We start from the raw sequence: 19,571 nt of genomic DNA, 5'->3' as shown, positions 1-19,571 counted from the left end.
TTTATACACTGCAATGAGCAATTTTCTGAAAATGTGTAATCCTTTGATTCTTTAAGCTATATTCCTAGAAGTGGACTTTCTTTGTCATGGAGCACAAATGCTCCTCAATGCTCCTCAATGACTGCTCACTCATGTCCTTGATCCATATCGTCAAATTATTTTCCAGAAAGAGTGTATCAATTTCTCTTCCACCGACAGTCCATGAGAGCACTATGTTGAGTGTACCATGTCAGCATGAATGCATGGATCCATTTAGACTTACCTTGTTGAAATTAAGGTCACAGCAGCCACACTTGTGCTATTTGCTTTATAGTACTGATGAGCTTAGAATCACAACTGGTCCCTTTTCTCTTTACAGTTAGTTTCAGACATAAGTCCTTCTGCCCCAAGCACTATACAAGGTATCCTTGTGACCTGAGCATCCTCACCTTCTGTGCCATCTTGATTTGAGTGACAACTCTCTACCACTTTTTTTCAGACACTTATCTACTAATGTCAATAAAGTTCAGTGGTTCTTCTCCAGCTGCCACAATTAATAATAAATAAACAAAACAAAAACCTGAGATTAAGAGGAATTCCAGTTGAGAAACATAACCTAATGGAAACTAAATAAATTAGAGGGGCTGACCTACTATGAATGTCCTTGTGAATAAAATACAAACTAAAGATGCACTCTTTGGAGAGACAGAATAGCACAATGGTTAAAGAGCATAGACTCTGGAACCAGGCTGCTTTGATTCAAATACTGCTTCTGCTGCTTACTGCGTGACCTTGGGTAAGCTACTCAACCTTTCTGGGTCTCCGTTTCCACTGCTTCACCAAAGTGTTGAGAGAATTAAATAATTTCATATACACTTAGAACTGTGCTTAGAACAGGGACGCTTGGGTGGTTCAGTCGGTTGGGCGTCCGACTTTGGCTCAGGTCGGTAAGTGAGTTCACCCCGCATCAGGCTCTGTGCTGACAGTCAGAGCCTGGAGACTGAGTCAAATTCTGTGTCTCCCTCTCTCTCTCCCCCCCTCCCTTACTCACGCCCCTTCCCTGCTCACGCTCTGTCTCTGTCTCTCTCAAAAATAAATAAACATTTTTTAAAAATTAAAAAAAAAAAAAGAACTGTGCTTGGCACACACATAGTTTTTGGTTTTTGATTTTAAACTTTTTATTTGACATAAAGAAAGTTAAAGAATAGTACAAAAATACCTTTAAATCATTCATTAACATTTCATAAATGTTAACATTTGCCACATTTTCTTCCAATATCTCTTTCTTTCATACACCATTTTGTAGGGTTAGTCAGTGCAATAAGATGAAGGAAATATAAATAAAAAAGTAAAACTGTCTTTGTGAATGTCATGATTATGTCATTGAAAATCCTAAGGAATTTACTGAAAAAAGTAGAACTGATAATTGAATTTTACAAGATCACAGGATACAAGGTCAATAAATAAAAAACATCATATTTGTATATAGTAGCAATAAACAATTGGAGAATGAGATTTTTAAAGATTGAGACATAATTCACAAAACATAAAATTCACCATTTTAGAGTATACAATTCAGTGGATTTGAGTGTATTCATAAGATTGTGCAGCCATCACCACTATCTTATTCTAGAACATTTACATCACCACCACCACCACCCCAAATTCCCTCATAGCCATCATCAAACATTCCCTATTCCCTCTTTCTTCTAACCTCTGATAACCGCTAATCTACTTTCTATCTCGGTGGATTTGCCTAATCTGGACATTTCACGTAAATGGAATGATATGCTATGAATGGCCTTTTTGTGTCTGACATCTTTCACTTAGCATAATGTTTTCAAGGTTCATCATGTTGCAGCATATATCAGCACTTCATTCCTTTTTATCACTGAATAATATTCCATTGAATGGATATGCCACATTTGTGTATTCATTCATAGGTTGGTGGACATTTGAGTATTTCCACATTTTGGTCATTATGATTAATGCTGCTATGACTATTTGTACACAAATTTTTGTGTGAATGCATGTTTTTAATACTCTTGGGTATACACCTAGGAGTTAGAAATCAAATTTTTAAAATACCACTTGAAATAGTGTAAAAATACATGAACTACTTAAAGATGAACTTAACAAAATATATGCAACACTTATACACTGAAACCTATGAACATTGATGAAAGAAATTTAAAAGGCCTCAATATCTTGAAAAATGTATTATGGAATGGAGGACTCAATTGTTAAGAAGTTGATTCTTCTTAAAAAAAAGAGAGAGTGGGGCGCCTAGGTGGCTCAGTCAGTTGGGCATTTGACTATTTCGGCTCAGGTTATGGTCTTATGGTTCGTGAGTTCAAGCCCTGCATCGGGGCTCTGAGCTATCAGCTCTTAAAAAAGAGGTTGATTCTCCTTAAATTTTTCTTTTTTTTTTTTAAGTTTATTTATTTATTTTGAGAGAGAGAGAAAGGGCAATTGTGGGAGGGGCAGAGAGAGGGAGAGAGAGAATCCTAAGTAGGCTCCACACTGTCAGCATGGAGCCCAATGTGGAGCTTGAACACACAAACTGTGAGATCATGACCTGAGCTGTCTGAGGTCAAATGCTTAACTGACTGAGCCACCCAGGCACCCCAAAGTTTTCTTTTTTTTTAATGTTTATTTTTGAGAGAGAGAGAGAGAATGAGTGGAGCAGGGGCAGAGAGACAGGAGGACAGAGGATCTGAAGCAGGCTCTGCAATGACAGCAGAGAGCCCGATGTGGGGCTTAAATTCACAGAATTTTGAGGTCATGAGCTAAGCTGAAATTGGACGTTTAACCGACTGAACCACCCAGGCACCCCCTCCTTAAATTTTTCTATAAATTAAACTCAATCTTAGTAAAATTCTCCAAAGTATTTTGGTTTAGAAGTTGACAAGCTGATTCTAAAATATATATGGAAATGCAGAATACTTTCAATAGCCAAAGTAATTCAGGAAAAGAATAAAGTTGGAAGACTTATGCTATTTATTTTCAAGATTCAACTACAAAGCTGCAGTGAGCAAAACAGTATGATATTGGCATAAGGATAGGGACCAATGGAACAGAGAACCCCAAATGTATCTTCAATTGATTTCTGACAAAGGCTCCAAGATAATTTAGATAATTTGGTGGGGAAAAGATAGCCTTGTAAATACATCCTGCTAACACAACTACAATAGTTCGATGGGGGGGATGGGGAATGAACCTTGACCCTAACTCCATATACACATAAAAATTAGACTTACATGTAAAAGCTGAAACTACACAATGTCCAGGAGAAAACATAAGGAAATCTTCACAACTATGGGGCAGACAATAATTTCTTGGCAGGACACACAAAAAGACAATGAACATTACAAGAAAAGCTGATAAATTGGACTCTTCTGCTCTTTGAAAGACACTGTTAAGAAGATGAAAAGGCAAGCCACGACCTAGGAGAAAATATCTGCCAAACACATACATGACAAGAGGCTTATCTCCAGAACATATACAGAACTCTTTAAAACTCAAAAGTTAAGAAGATAAGGCAATTTAAAAAATGGCCACAGAGGGGCGCCTGGGTGGCACAGTTGGTTGAGCATCCAACTTCTGATTTCTGCTCAGGTCATGATCCCAGGGTCATGGGATGAAACCCTGTGTTGGACTGTGCGCTGAGCATGGAGCCTGCTTAAGATTCTCTCTCTCTCCCTCCCCCTCTGGCCCTCTCCCCATGCTTGCCTGCTCCCCACGCCCAAATCAATCAATCAATCAATCAATCAATCAAGTGGTCACAGATTTTAATTTTTTTTTTTCAACGTTTATTTATTTTTGGGACAGAGAGAGACAGAGCATGAACGGGGGAGGGGCAGAGAGAGAGGGAAACACAGAATCGGAAACAGGCTCCAGGCTCTGAGCCATCAGCCCAGAGCCTGACGCGGGGCTCGAACCCACGGACCGCAAGATCGTGACCTGGCTGAAGTCGGACGCTTAACCGACTGCGCCACCCAGGCGCCCCAACACAGATTTTTTTTTTTTTTAACTTTTTTTTTTTTTCAACGTTTATTTATTTTTGGGACAGAGAGAGACAGAGCATGAACGGGGGAGGGGCAGAGAGAGAGGGAGACACAGAATCGGAAACAGGCTCCAGGCTCCGAGCCATCAGCCCAGAACCCGGCGACGCAGGACTCGAACTCACGGACCGCGAGATCGTGACCTGGCTGAAGTCGGACGCTTAACCGACTGCGCCACCCAGGCGCCCCAACCCCCAACACAGATTTTAATAAACACTTGATAAAAGAAGTTATATGAATGGTTAACAAGCATATAAAAAGGCATATACTATCATCACTCATCAGGAAAATGCAAATTAAAATTACAATGAGATACCACTACATACCCACCAGAGTGTGTAAAATTAAAAGACTGATAACAGCAAGACTTGGCAAGGATATGGAGCCATCGGAACCTTCATACATTCCTTTTGGGAGTGTAAAATAGTTCTACCACTTTGAGAAACAACTTGGTAGTTTCTTATAAAGTTAAGCATACACTCACCTATTACTAGCTGTTCTACTCCTAGGTATTTACCTGAAAGAACTGAAAGCATGTATCTACACAAAGACTCAAATGAATGTTCATAGTAGCTTTATTCATAAGTGCTTATCAGCAGATGAATGGATAAATATCAATACAATGAAAATCTATTCACCAATAAATAGAAATAAACTACAAATATGTTCAACAATATTCTGCTGAATGAAAGAAACCAGACACTGAAGAATACATGTCATGTGATTCGATTTATGTAAAATTCTAACATAGGCAAACTAATCTATAGTGATATAAAGTAGATCAGTGGTAGCCTGAGGCTAGAGACTCAGGAAAGGGACAAATGGGAACTTTCTGCACTTGGGATGATTATTACATTGGTGTCTATTTTTGTTAAAATTCATGGAACTGCTCACTGAAGATGGCTTCATTTTATAGCATGTAAATTATACACAAGTAAAGTTGTTATAAATGTCAGAAACAATTCATAGAATACAAACAATGCTTTTGGAAATTAAAGACATGACAATCTCAAAAAGTTAAAATTCGGGGTGTCTGGCTGGCTCAGTTGGTAGAGCTTGCAACTCTTGATCTCATGGTTGTGAGTTCAAGCCCCACATTGGGGGTAGAGGTTATATAGAAAAATAAAATCTTAAAAAAAGTTAAAATTTGATAGAGTTGGAAGTTAAAGTATAAGAACTTATGCAGAAAGTAGGATAAATGGAGAAAGAAATGGAAAATAGTTGATCAATTCAGGAAGTCCAATATTCAACCATTAGGAATCACACAAAAAGTGGAAGAAACAAAGGAGAAGAAAAAATTATACATGAAGCCAAACATTATAGATGAAAATTTCCTAGATTTGGGGGTGTGGAGGTGGGACACAGATCTCTATATTGAAAGGAGATATTAGATACCATGAACAATAAATGAAAACCTATACCAAGACTCAGAATAATGAATTGGAGATCACCAGGGATAAAAAGATTTGAAAAGGTTCCAGAGGATGGAAACTGGACTTTAGGAGACAAGAACAAAAACAGGAGACCAATGTTATGGGATGAACTGAAGTTGAAGCCTTAACCTTCAGTATCTAAGAATATGACTAGATTTGGGGCACCTGGGTGGCTCAGTCGGATAGGCATCCGACTTCAGTTCAGGTCATGATCTCACAGTCCGTGAGTTTGAGCCCCCTGTGCTGACAGCTTAGAGCCTGGAGCCTGCTTCAGATTCTGTGCCTCCCTCTCTCTCTGAACCAGGCCCCCACTCCCCACCCCTGCCAGGCTCAGGCTCTGTCTCTGTCTCTCTCAAAAATAAATAAACATTAAAAAAGAAAAAAGAATATGATTAGATTTGACAATAGGATATTTAAAGGGTTGATTAAGTAAACATGATGGCTTTAGGGTAGGCCCTAATCCAATATGGCTGATGTCCTTCTTCTTTTCTTTTTTTTTTTTTAAGTTTATTGATTTATTCTGAGAGAGAAAGAGAGCAGGGCGGGGGGTAGAGAGAAATGGAGAGAAAGAATCCCAAGTAGGCTCTGCACTGTAAGTGCAGAGCCTGACATGGGGCTCAAACCCACCAATCAAGAGATCATGACCTGATCCGAAATCAACAGTCAGATGCTCAACTGACTGAGCCACCCAGGCACTCCTGATGGGTGTCCTTCTAAGAAGAGGAGATCAGGACTGAGACATATATCAAGGGAAGGCCATCTAGAACATGGAGAGAGGATGGCTATCTACAAACCAAGTACAGAGGCCTCCAAAGAAATCAGCTTTGCTGATGTTGATTTCAAGACTTCCAGCCTCCGGAATTGTAAGAAAATAAATTTTCATGGTTTAAGGGGAAAAAAAGGTTCTATTGGAAATAAAAGGTCATATGTAAAGGAATTGAATGAGAATGCTATTAGAAATTTTTAGATTTTATTTTTAAGTAATCTCTATACCCAATGTGGGGCTCAAACTCACAACCCCAAGATCAAGAGCCACATGCTCCTCTAAGTCAGCCACGTACCCCAAGAATGCTATTAGAATTCTTAATGGCAATTAGATGGTAAAAGATATTAGAGCAGGGGTGCCTGGGTGGCTCAGTTAGTTAAGCGTCCGACTTTGGCTCAGGTCATGATCTCACGGTTTGTGAGTTCAAGCCCCGCATCAAGCTTTGCGCTGACAGTTTAGAGCCTGGAGCCCGTTTCAGATTCTGTGTCTCCCTCTCTCTCTGCTCCTCCCCTGCTCATGCTCTCTCTCTCTCTCCTTCACAAATAAATAAATACATTAAAAAAAAAAAGATATTAGAGCAATATCTACAACATGCCAAGGAGAATGATTTTTAACCTAGAACATTACACACAACAAATTGTAAATCAAATGTGAGAGTAAATGGGGCTGCTGGGTGGCTCATTTGGTTAAGTGTACGACTTCGGCTCAGGTCATGATCTCACGGTCTGTGGGTTCGAGCCCCGCATCGGGCTCTGTGCTGACAGCTCGGAGCCTGGAGCCTGTTTCGGATTCTGTGTCTCCCTCTTTCTCTGACCCTCCCCTGTTCATGCTCTCTCTCTCTCTGTCTCAAAAATAAATAAATGTTTAAAAAAAAAGAGAGAGTAAAGAAGACATTCAGAGGCATTCAAGGATTAGGGTCTGAACCACTCTTTTTTAGTTCCTTTTCCTTTGGGTGTGCCTTGGCTAACTGAGGAATAGGACCAATTTCCCCAAATTGTTCTCAATATTATTATCTTTTAGGGGTGCCTGGTGGCTCAGTTTGTTAAGCATCTGACTTTGGCTCAGGCCATGATTTCATGGCTCTCCTGAATTCAAGCTGTGCTGACAGCTCAGAGCCTAGAGCCTGCTTTGGATTCTGTTCCTCCCTCTCTCTCTGCCTCTCCCTCGCTCGTGCTCTGTGTGTCTCTCTCTCAAAAATAAACATTAAAAAAACTTTAAAAAATATTGTCTTTTATATAAACACTTTAACCTATTCAAGACTGTTTAATGCTAACAATTGTAGGAAAATGAACAAGATGAATGAAAATGGTAAATACTGAGACATTACAAAGTCTTCAAGAAACAATAATAATATTAGTATTAGGTGTTTACTCACATTTCTATAACACTTTATAACTGAAAGACTTTTTAACATACTCATATGAACTGAGAGATAATAGAGAAACTATTTGGCCTAGAAACTGGCACATGATAGATGCTTATGGTATACAGACCATAAGGTGGTCCCCAATGATTCCTCAGGTCTGTATTCATACCTTTGTAACTCTCCTCTCCTCGAGTGCAGGTGGAACTTGCGACTTTATTCTAACCAATAGAAAGTAGCAAAGGTAATGGGATATCACTGCTGGGATTATGTTACATGATATAAGACTTCCTTTTCTAGCAGACACACTCCAAAGATCTCTCAGCTGGGTTGATAAAGTGCCCATGTTGATAAATCCTATGTGGAGGGAACTGCAAACAGCTTCTAGAAAATGCAAGTAACCTCTGCAGCTGAGGTCGGCCTTTAGCTTCCAGCCTATACGGGCCTTCAGTCCTACAGATGCAAGGAATTGAATTCTGCCATCAAACCGTGTGAGCACGAAAGTGGGTTCTTCCCCATTGAAGCCTGCAGATGAGAACACAGCTTGGCCAGCACCTGGATTGCAGCCTTGTTAGACACGGAGGAGAGGACCTTGTAAGCTGCGCCTGGACTCTTGACTCAGGAACTGTGGGATAATAAATGTGTATTGCTTGAAGGCATTAAATTTGTTATACAGCAAAAGAAAACGACTACAGTCCTCAACAAATGTAATCGGTTTGAAATGCAAATGAGGTTAGAGCTACTGTCTAATAGCTTTTTTCTTTTTTTTTAAAGAATTTTTTAAATGTTTACTTATTTTTGAGAGAGAGAGAGAGAGAGAGAGAGAGAGAGAGCATGAGCAGGGGAGGGGCAGAGAGAGAGGGACACACAGAATCCAACGCAGGCTCCAGGCTCTGAGCTGTTAGCACAGAGCTTGACAGACAGTACAGCGCCTGATGCGGGGCTCAAACTCACAAATCATGAGTTCATGACCTGAGTTGAAGTTGGACGCTTACTCGATTGAGCCACCCAGGTACCCCTAATAGCCTTCTTTCTGACTGTCCTGTTGTTTCTGGACTGTTTAGTCCCTGCCCCACCTCATCTGGTTTGGTACAAGAGATCCTAACTGGTCTTGCCACCTGTCTTAGAATGATTTTTTTTTTTTAAGACTTTATTTTTAAGTCATTTCTATAGCCAACGTGGAAATCAAACTCACAACCCCGAGATCAAGAGTTGCATGCTCTACTGTGCTCTACCAATTGAACTAGCCAAGCTCCCCAAGGATGGTTTTTGATCTGATGAGAGCTTCTGGTTTTTCTGCTCAACATCCTTTTGCCCCTGGTTTAGTAATAGCATCCACTTCTTTCAGGGAACTGTCTCTCCCCAACTTCCAATCAAAATATGCTGCACTCTGGATACAAGATAGGTACTTGAACCAGGCCTGCTCGCAAATATGACCCATGCCTGGCCAATTAGAATCTTGGTGTTTTTCCTTTTTTAGAATCTTTTTTTATTAAAAAAAATTATTATTTTAAGTAGACTCCATGCTCAACGTGGGGTTGGAACTCACGACCCTGAGATCAAGAGTCCTATGTTCTTCTGACTAAGCCAGCCAGGTGGCCCAAGCTTTTGTGACTTTCAACTAGAGTTCTGACTTCTATCTTTTAGACCTGTCTCCTGACCAATTTACAAGTGACTGCATCATTTCTTCCAATCTTTGAGTGAGGAAAAATGTGCTTAGAATCAGCAATGGATTCTAGACAATATTGCATTAACTTTGTAAGGGTATCTCTAATCAACCCCACCTCCTAAATCTTTATGGTTGTAATCCCCAAAGTTCTTCTTCTCCATATTAGTGTTTCTTTTATTTTTTTAATGTTTATTCTTGAGAGAGGGCGCTAGAGCATGAGTGGAGCCATCTAGGTGCCCTGTAAATTAGTGTTTCTGTTGGAAGCATATTCACTAAACTGTTAGGACAGGTTCCTCCTTAGATGATGTGGCTATGCCATGTAGTTTTTAAAAATTTGTATCTGTGTTTCTTTCACAATCTCATCACAGTAATCAAAATCCAGGATATATTTTTGACTCCCTTGAAATTTCACTTATAGGCTTTGTCTAGTTAAATATACACAAAAATAATTACTAAGCCAATTCATTTCCCCCCTAATCTTTAATAGCATATAAAGAAGTATTTAAAAAAAAAAAAAACCTTTCAATTGGCCCTAGGAAAACTTTGTCTTAAAAAATTTTTTTTCATTAATAAACTTTACTTTTTAAAGCAAGTTTAGGGTCAAAGCAAAATTGATTGGAAAGTACAGAGAATTCCCAATACCCTCTGTCCTCCTCCCACAAACAACATCCCCCACTATCAACATCCCACACCACAGTGGTACATTTGTTTTAATCGATGAACCTATGTTGACACATCATTCTCACCCAAAGTCCATAGTTTACATTGCAGTTCACTCTTGCTGTTGTGCAATTTGTGGATTTGGACAAACATGTAATGACATGTATTTACCATTAAAATATCATACAGAGTAGTTTCACTGCCTTAAAAATCCTCTCTGCTCCACCTATCACCCCTAATCCCTTACAACCACTGATCTTTCTACTATTCCCATAGTTTCACCTTTCCAGGTGAAATTGGAATCATACAGGATATAGACTTTTCAGATTGGCTTTTTTCACTTAGTAACATGCATTTACATTTCCGTCATGTGTTTTCATGGCTTGATAGCTAATTTCTTTTTAGCATTGAATAATATTCCATTATCTCAAAAAACATTTTTTTAAAGTATACTTTTGAGAGAGAGAGAGAGAGAATGAGCAGGGGAGGGACAGAGAGAGAGGGAGACATAGAATCTGAAGCAGGATCCAGGCTCTGAGCTGTCAGCACAGAACCTGATGTGGGGCTCGAACTCATGAACCGTGAGATCATGACCTGAACCAAAGTTGGATGCTTAACCAACTGAGCCCCCCAGATGCCTCTATTCCATTATCTTTTAATGTTTATTTGTTTTTTGAGAAAGCGAAAGAGAGACCGACAGACAGAGGGTGAATGGGGGAAGGGCAGAAAGAGAGGGAGACACAGAATCCAAAGCAGGCTCCAGGCTCCAAGCTGTCAGCACAGAGCCCAACCCCACAATCAAGGGAATGAGAAGAAAAGCTAGTTACTAGGAGAAAATAATTGCAAAAGATTCATCTGATAAAGGAGTTACAAAGAACCCATAAACCGTGAGATCATGACCTGAGCCGAAGTGGGAGCCTTAATCAACTGAGCCACTCAGGCTCACCACCCCCCCATTCCATTACCTTAAAGTAGCATGGTTTATTTGCCTACTGAAGGGCATCTTGGTTGCTTCCAAGTTTTGGGAATTGTAAGTAAAGCTGTTATAAACACTGATGTGAGGGTTTTTGTGTGGATGTACATTTTCAACTCATTTGGGTAAATAACAAGGAGCATGATTGCTGGATCAAACGGTAAGCATAATTAGTTATGTAAGAAGCTGCCAAACTGTCCTCGAAAGTGACTGTACCGGGGCGCCTGGGTGGCGCAGTCGGTTAAGCGTCCGACTTCAGCCAGGTCACGATCTCGCGGTCCGTGAGTTCGAGCCCCGCGTCGGGCTCTGGGCTGATGGCTCAGAGCCTGGAGCCTGTTTCCGATTCTGTGTCTCCCTCTCTCTCTGCCCCTCCCCCGTTCATGCTGTCTCTCTCTGTACCAAAAATAAATAAACGTTGAAAAAAAAAAAAAATTTAAAAAAAAAAAAAAAAAAAAAAGAAAGTGACTGTACCATTTTGTACTTCAACCAGCAACAAATGAGAGTTCTTGTTGCTCTACATTGTCACCAACACTTAGTGTTTGTGTTATAGATTTTGATCATTTTAAATAGGTGTGTAGTGGTAACTCTTAGTTGTTTTTATTTGCAATTCTCTAATGACATACGATGCTGACATCCTTACTTGCCATCCACACATTTTCTTTGGTGAGGTGGCTGTTCAGTTCTTTTGTCCATTTTAAAAATCAGAGTTGTTAGTTTTCTTATTGTTGATTTCTAAGAGTTCTTTGTATAATTTGGACAACAGTCCTTTATCAGATGAGTATTTTGCAAATATTTTCTCCCAGTAACTAGCTTCTCCTCTTGTTCCCTTGATTAAAGTAATTTTAAGGAGGGGCGCCTGGGTAGTTCAGTCAGTTAAGCTTCTGACTTCAGGTCAGGTCATGATCTCGCGGTTCGTGAGTTCAAGTCCCACAGCTGGCTCTGTGCTGCCAGCTCATAGCCTGCAGCCTGCTTCGGATTCTGTGTCTCCCTCTGTTTCTGCCCCTCCCCCACTCAAGCTCTGTCTCTCAAAAATAAACATTAAACAAAAAATTTTTTTAAATAAACAATAAGAAAATTTTAAAAATTATAATTTTAAGGAGTATAAGTATTAACATTTGTGTATAACTCAACTGGATCCAAAAAAATTTTGAGGTAGTCTAAATGTTTAGCATGAAGTAATGTTTAATAATAACCAGTGTTTATTTATGGGTATGATGCTTAGTATTACTTTTTAAAAATCTTTATTTTTAAATAATCTCTACACCCCCATGAGGCTTGCCCTCACGACCCTGAGGTCAAGAGTCAGATACTCTGCTGAGCCAGGCAGGTGTCTGGATACTCAGTATTACTTAATATGTTTCTCTTAAGCTGGAAGTAATGTTATTCCCATAATTTAATATAACATTACTACATTTTCTTATCATTTTTAGGTTATGTATAGATATAGGCCACAGAAATAAATTCAGTTTTAAGGAGTAATATATTTGCCTCAAACAACATATTAAATACTAAAACTGTGTTAAGGGGCACCTGGGTGGCTTAGTCGGTTGAGAGACTGACTTCAGCTCTGGTCATGATCTCACGGTGAGTTCAAGCCCCACGTTGGGCTCTGTGCTGACAACTCAGAGCCTGGAGCCTGCTTCAGATTCTGTGTCTCCCTCTCTCTCTCTGCCCCTCCCCCGCTACTGTTCTGGCTCTCAAAAATAAATTAAAAGGCTGAAAAATTTTTTTAAAAACAACTGCATCAAAGAAAATAGCACGTTCAGGGCACCTGGGTGGCTCAGTCGGTTAAGTGTCCAACCCTTGGTTTTGGCTGGGGTCATGATCTCATGGCTTTGTGGGTTTGAGCCCCATATTGGGCTCTGGGCTGGTGGCACAAAGCCAGCTTGGGATTCTCTCTCTCTCTCTCTCTCTCTCTCTCTCTCTGCCCCTCCCTCACTTGCACTGTCCCTGTCTCTCTCAAAATAAATAAACTTAAAAAATAAAAAGGAAAATAGCACTTTCACAAGTGTAACAAAATTGTTTAAATAGAAGGCTAGCCCCACTTAAATAGAAGATATTCACAGCAACACCATGCTGTAAACACTGTTTTGAAATGCGCTGTTCACATTAAATTCACAATATTTTTCGCATTACATAAGAAGAATGTTTAATTGAAACAAGTAACAGTTATTTAGTATAAAGTTTATTCACATGTATAAAAGTGTCTGGATTTAAGGAAATCCATTAAAACAAAAATATAATTAAGGCTGTAGGAAAAATGTGCATTCAAAACAATGGTTGAAAGTGGAATGTATCAGTATATGTCATATATGTTCCTAAATGTCACGTAGATAGGATCTACAAAAGACTCTAGTTTTTTTTCTTTTAATTGAATATCTTAATTTTAATTTTTTTCAATATATGAAATTTATTGTCAAATTGGTTTCCATACAACACCCAGTGCTCATCCCAAAAGGTGCCCTCCTCAATACCCATCACCCGACCTCCCCTCCCTCCCACCCCCCATCAACCCTCAGTTTGTTCTCAGTTTTTAACAGTCTCTTATGCTTTGGCTCTCTCCCACTCTAACCTCTTTTTTTTTTTTTCCTTCCCCTCCCCCATGGGTTTCTGTTAAGTTTCTCAGGATCCACGTAAGAGTGAAACCATATGGTATCTGTCTTTCTCTGTATGGCTTATTTCACTTAGCATCACACTCTCCAGTTCCATCCACGTTGCTACAAAAGGCCATATTTCATTTTTTCTCATTGCCACGTAGTATTCCATTGTGTATATAAACCACAATTTCTTTATCCATTCATCAGTTGATGGACATTTAGGCTCTTTCCATAATTTGGCTATTGTTGAGAGTGCTGCTATGAACATTGGGGTACAAGTGCCCCTATGCATCAGTACTCCTGTATCCCTTGGATAAATTCCTAGCAGTGCTATTGCTGGGTCATAGGGTAGGTCTATTTTTAATTTTCTGAGGAACCTCCACACTGCTTTCCAGAGTGGCTGCACCAATTTGCATTCCCACCAACAGTGCAAGAGGGTTCCCGTTTCTCCACATCCTCTCCAGCATCTATAGTCTCCTGATTTGTTCATTTTGGCCACTCTGACTGGCATGAGGTGATACCTGAGTGTGGTTTTGATTTGTATTTCCCTGATAAGGAGCGACGCTGAACATCTTTTAATGTGCCTGTTGGCCATCCGGATGTCTTCTTTAGAGAAGTGTCTCTTCATGTTTTCTGCCCATTTCTTCACTGGGTTATTTGTTTTTCGGGTGTGGAGTTTGGTGAGCTCTTTATAGATTTTGGATACTAGCCCTTTGTCCGACATGTCATCTGCAAATGTCTTTTCCCATTCCGTTGGGCGTCTTTTAGTTTTGTTGGTTGTTTCCTTTGCAGTGCAGAAGCTTTTTATCTTCATAAGGTCCCAGTAGTTCATTTTTGCTTTTAATTCCCTTGCCTTTAGGGGATGTGTCAAGTAAGAAATTGCTGCGGCTGAGGTCAGAGAGGAAAAGACTCTAGTTTTTAAAAATTACAGACATTATAGACACTCCTCTAATAGTATAAATGCTATACACAATATTTCAAAGCAAAATAATAACTGATAAAAATAGAATTCACATTAAATTAGAACAAAAACAGTTCTATAACAAAAAATTAAGCTTTTGAGCAGCACTAACAAACCTTTTCTTATCAAAAAATTCTCTTGTACCTATATAGGAAAAGCACACACACACATAAATTATCTGAGAGGTAGAAAAATTGATTTGAATTTTACAGGCCAATGGGAAACCAAAGATACACAAGACACTGTTGTTCTAGTTTTTATAGTTTCAAGAGTTTTTACCCCACTCTGTATTCATTCAGAGGGTACAATGTTGTTTTTCAAAGTTTATTTATTTATTTTGAGGGAGAGAGAGAGAGAGAGAGAGAGAACAAGTACGGGAGGAGCAGAGGGAGACAGAGAGAGAGAATCCCAAGCACACTCCACAGGGTTAGCGCAGAGCCTGATGCTGGGCTCAGTCCCACAAACCGAGCTGAATCATGACCTGAGCTGAAATCAAGAGTCAGACACTTAATTGACTAGGCCACCCAGGTGCTCCTATTATTATTTTTAATGTTTATTTATATATTTTGAGAGAAAGTGAGAGAGAGAGAGAGAGAGAGAGAGAGAGAGGCGTCTGTGTGCACATCTGCACAAGCAGGGGAGGGGTAGAGAGAGAGGGAGAGAAAGAATCCCAAGCAGGCTCCATGATCAACACAGAGCCCATTGCAGGGCTTGATCCCATGACCATGAGACCACAGTCTGAGCTGAAATCAAGAGTCGGATGCCACCCACATGCCCCATCAGAGGGCACATTATTAAATGAAAAACTTTGACACAATTTGTGCTCTTTAATTTTTTTCATTTTGAAAAAACAATATTCTGTGTAGAATTAAATATCCTATTGAAGGTATAACCTTTTAATGCCTATTTGTCTTTTTTCTTGTCCAGTTTCCTTTTTATACCCATGTTCCATCATTTCCTGATTGTAATGGAGGAGTTGTAATGATCTAGTTAAAAACAAACTGTATTTCAATTTTTTTTAATTTTAATTCAATTTTTTTTAATTTAGTTAAGTAATCTCTGCACCCCACATGGGGCTTGAACTCACTACCCCAAGATCAAGAGTCCCATGCTCTTCCACCTGAGTCAGCCAGGCGCCCCTAAATACAAACCTTTTTTCAAAATAGATTTAATGGTTAACACTAATAAGTTTCTTGGGGAAGAAGCACAAATAAGACAGATCAAACAAAAAAAATCCACTACTCAAAGTACTACAAGAATTCAGACTGCTGAATGAGAGAAATATATGCCAATAATTTTATATTAAGATATTTTTCTTTCTATTATTATAAGCAGTTACCAGTTATGGAATTAATATACAATGTTATATTAGCGTCAGGTACAACATATGTTCAACAATTCTATACATTATTCAGTGCTAACCATGATAAAGGTAGTCCCCATCTGTCACCAATATTTTTTTTTTTAATTTTTTTTTTAACGTTTATTTATTTTTGAGACAGAGAGAGACAGAGCATGAACGGGGGAGGGTCAGAGAGAGGGAGACACAGAATCTGAAACAGGCTCCAGGCTCTGAGCTGTCAGCACAGAGCCCGACGCGGGGCTCAAACTCACGGACGGCGAGATCATGACCTGAGCCGAAGTCGGCCGCCCAACCGACTGAGCCACCCAGGCGCCCCTGTCACCAATGTTTAAAATATTATTGACTATATTTCCTGTGCTGTACTTTTCATCCCTGTGACTTATTTATTTTATAACCAGAAGTTTATACCTTTTAATCCCTTTTATCTATTTCATCCCATCTCCCCACCCACCTTCCCTCTGGCAACCATCAATCTGTTTTCTGCATTTAAGGGTCTGTTTGTTTGTTCATTTCGTTTGTTTGTTTCTTAGATTCTACCTATATGTGAAATCATCTGGTATTTGTCTTTCTTTGTGTGACTTATTTAGCAGAATACCCTCTAGGTCCATCCATGTTGTCTTAAGTAGCAAGATCTCATTCTTTTTTTTATGGCTGAGTGATACTCCATTATATGTATGCCACATCTTCTTTATCCATCTGTTGATGGACACTTGTGTTGCTTCCATGTCTTGGCGATTGTAAACAATTCTGCAATAAAACATAGGGTTATCTTTCTGAATTAGTGTTTTCATTTCCTTTGGGTAAATACACAGTAGTAGAATTACTGGATCATAAGGTTTTTTATCTTTACTTTTTCGAGGAACCTCTGTACTCTTTTCTACAGTGTCTGTACTAATTTAAATTCCCCACGAAAAGTCCATGAGATTCTTTTTTTTCCACATCCTTGCCAACACTTATTTCTTGTCTTTTTTGATACTAGCCATTCTGACAGGTATAAGGTGATATCTCATTGTGGTTTTGATTTGCATTTTCCTGATGGCTAGACATTTTGAGCATCTTTTCATGTGTCTGTTTTCCATCTGTATGTCTTCTTTGGAAAAACGTCTGTTCAGTTCTTCTTCCCACTTTTAAATTGGATTGTTTGTTCAGTGTTGAGTTGTATAAGCTCTTTATATATTTTGGATATTAATTCCTTGTTGGATGTATCATTTGCAAATATCTCCCATTCATGGGTTGTCTTTTTGTTTCGTTGATGGTTTCCTTTGCTGTGCAGAAGCATTTTATTTTGGTGTAGTCTCATACCACATTTTCCTTTGTATAAAGCATTATGAGCTCAACATTGGATGTTTTACAAATACCAGGGATTTCACAAATTTAGTGATGAATTCTAGATTAATTCAAGTTAGAGCAACAGTTTTACCCTAAATGATGGCATATAACAAATCTAGGCTACTGCTGGGAGAGAGGGGTTGTCATAGTTTCTGAACTTAGCTTTGCAATTAGACTCTCGTGTGTCAGTGGTAGTAAACAAGTTCAAGGAATATTTCAAATTATGATTCAATAAGAGATACATCTTATCTTATATTTTCTTTTCTTTTAAAAGTTTATTTATTCAAATAATCTGTATACCCAATGTGGGGCTTGAATTTTGACCCTGAGATTAAGAGAGGCATGCTCCTCTGACTGAGCCAGCCAGGCGCCTGTCTTATATTTCTATTCATCCTGAGAAATACATGTGTGTGAGAATATGTACACATATGTGTAATATATGTACTTATATGTTTATGTATGACATATATGACAAATGCTCATAAATTTCTCATACAGACTTAGTATTAAGATCCTTGTTTTTCATAATTTGAGACAATGCAATTCTAGACACATACATATACATATACCTATATACACTTATGTATATATGACAAATGGTCATCAATTTTTCATGCAGAACTAGAATTAAGTAATAAGGTCCCTGTTCTTTGTAATTTGAGACAGCATAATTCTATAGGTATGAGATGGGCCTGGAAAAGTGTGCTTGCCCTTTCTAAACCTAGCTGTCACCAACATGTTAGATTTAGGGCAAGTTATCCTTCTACACCTCAGTCTGACTGCTACAAAATGAGCAAAGTAGAATTTGCCTCTGACATTTTATTTTATTTTTTTTAAAGTTCTTATTTATTTATTTATTTATGTTTATTTTTGAGACAGAGACAGAGACAGAGTGTGAGTGGAGGAGGGGCAGAGAGAGAGGGAGACACAAAATCCTAAACAGGCTCCAGGCTCTAAGCTGTCAGCACAGAGCCTGATGTGGGGCTCGAAATCACAAACCATGAGATCATGACCTGAGCTGAATTTGGATACTTAACTGACTGAGCCACCCAGGTGCCCCTGCCTCTGACATTTTAAAGAAAATTAAAATAAGGGCAAAGTGCAAAGTTACATCAGAAAAGTACCTATGGAAAGTCAAGTTATGATTAATAGTAATTTTCTTTTTTTTTTTAATAATCTCTACACCAAATGTGGGGCTCAAACTCATGACCTCCAGATCAAGACTTGCATGTTCTACTGACTAAGCCAGTCAGGTGCCCCATAATGGTAAAATTTTTATAGGTAATGTAGGACGCTCTAAAGAGACTACTTTTGGGGTACCTGGCTGGCTCAGTCAGTGGAGCACGTGACTCTTGATCTCAAGGTTGTGAGTTCAAGCCTCACGTTGGGCATGGAACCTACATAAAATAAAGGTTAAAAAAATTTTTTAGGACTTCTTTTCCTGGGGTGCCTGGCTGGCTCAGTTTGTGGAGCATACAACTCTTGATCTTGGGGCTGTGAGTTTGAACCCCACAGTGGGTGTAGAGATTACTTAAAAATAAAATCTTTAAAAAAATAAAAATACTCTTAAAAATTGAGAATAAACTGAGGGCTGATGGGGAGTGGGAGGGAGGGAGGGTGGGTGATGGGCATTGAGAAGGGCACCTGTTGGGATGAACACTGGGTGTTGTATGGAAACCAATTGACAATAAATTTCATATTAAAAACTAAAAATAAAAAAGTAAAAAGACTACTTTTTAAAATTATACCTAAATTTTGCTAGATTTCTTTGTGCCAAGCAACTAAAGAGACCCCATAATCTAGAAGGATAAAGTGGTTGCAGTCTGAAATGATTAAGGTCTTGCTTATATCCGCCTTAAGATCATGTTGTCTTAAAAGAGAGACATATACACTCACACACACATATTGTAATGATAATTTATACTTTGTAAACATTTAATTGGAAGGAATTACCAAATACATGTGGGTTTTAGTTTCACTTCTGTAAAAATTATAAAACAAAATACAATTTTACACATGGTCTTAAATAATTGGAAAATGCAATGCTTAGCAAAACAAAAAGAACAGAATTTTCTACTTTATTTGTCAGGAGTATGTTATTTCTTAAGTTCCTGCAAAGAGAAAACAAATTCACATTTACATCCACACCCACTTACATAAATGTGTGCAAACACACTCACTCCAGAGGTTTATAGCTTATATTCTACTACATTCTTTTTTTTTTTTTTTTTTTTTTTTTTTAATTTTTTTTTTTTTTTTCAACGTTTATTTATTTTTTTGGGGACAGAGAGAAACAGAGCATGAACGGGGGAGGGGCAGAGAGAGAGGGAGACACAGAATCGGAAACAGGCTCCAGGCTCTGAGCCATCAGCCCAGAGCCCGACGCGGGGCTCGAACTCACGGACCGTGAGATC

This window comes from Leopardus geoffroyi, chromosome D1 (assembly GCF_018350155.1).
Source record: "Leopardus geoffroyi isolate Oge1 chromosome D1, O.geoffroyi_Oge1_pat1.0, whole genome shotgun sequence".
Lineage (NCBI taxonomy): Eukaryota > Metazoa > Chordata > Mammalia > Carnivora > Felidae > Leopardus > Leopardus geoffroyi.
The sequence above is the reverse complement of the archived record's forward strand: the minus strand, read 5'-3'. Positions refer to the sequence as shown.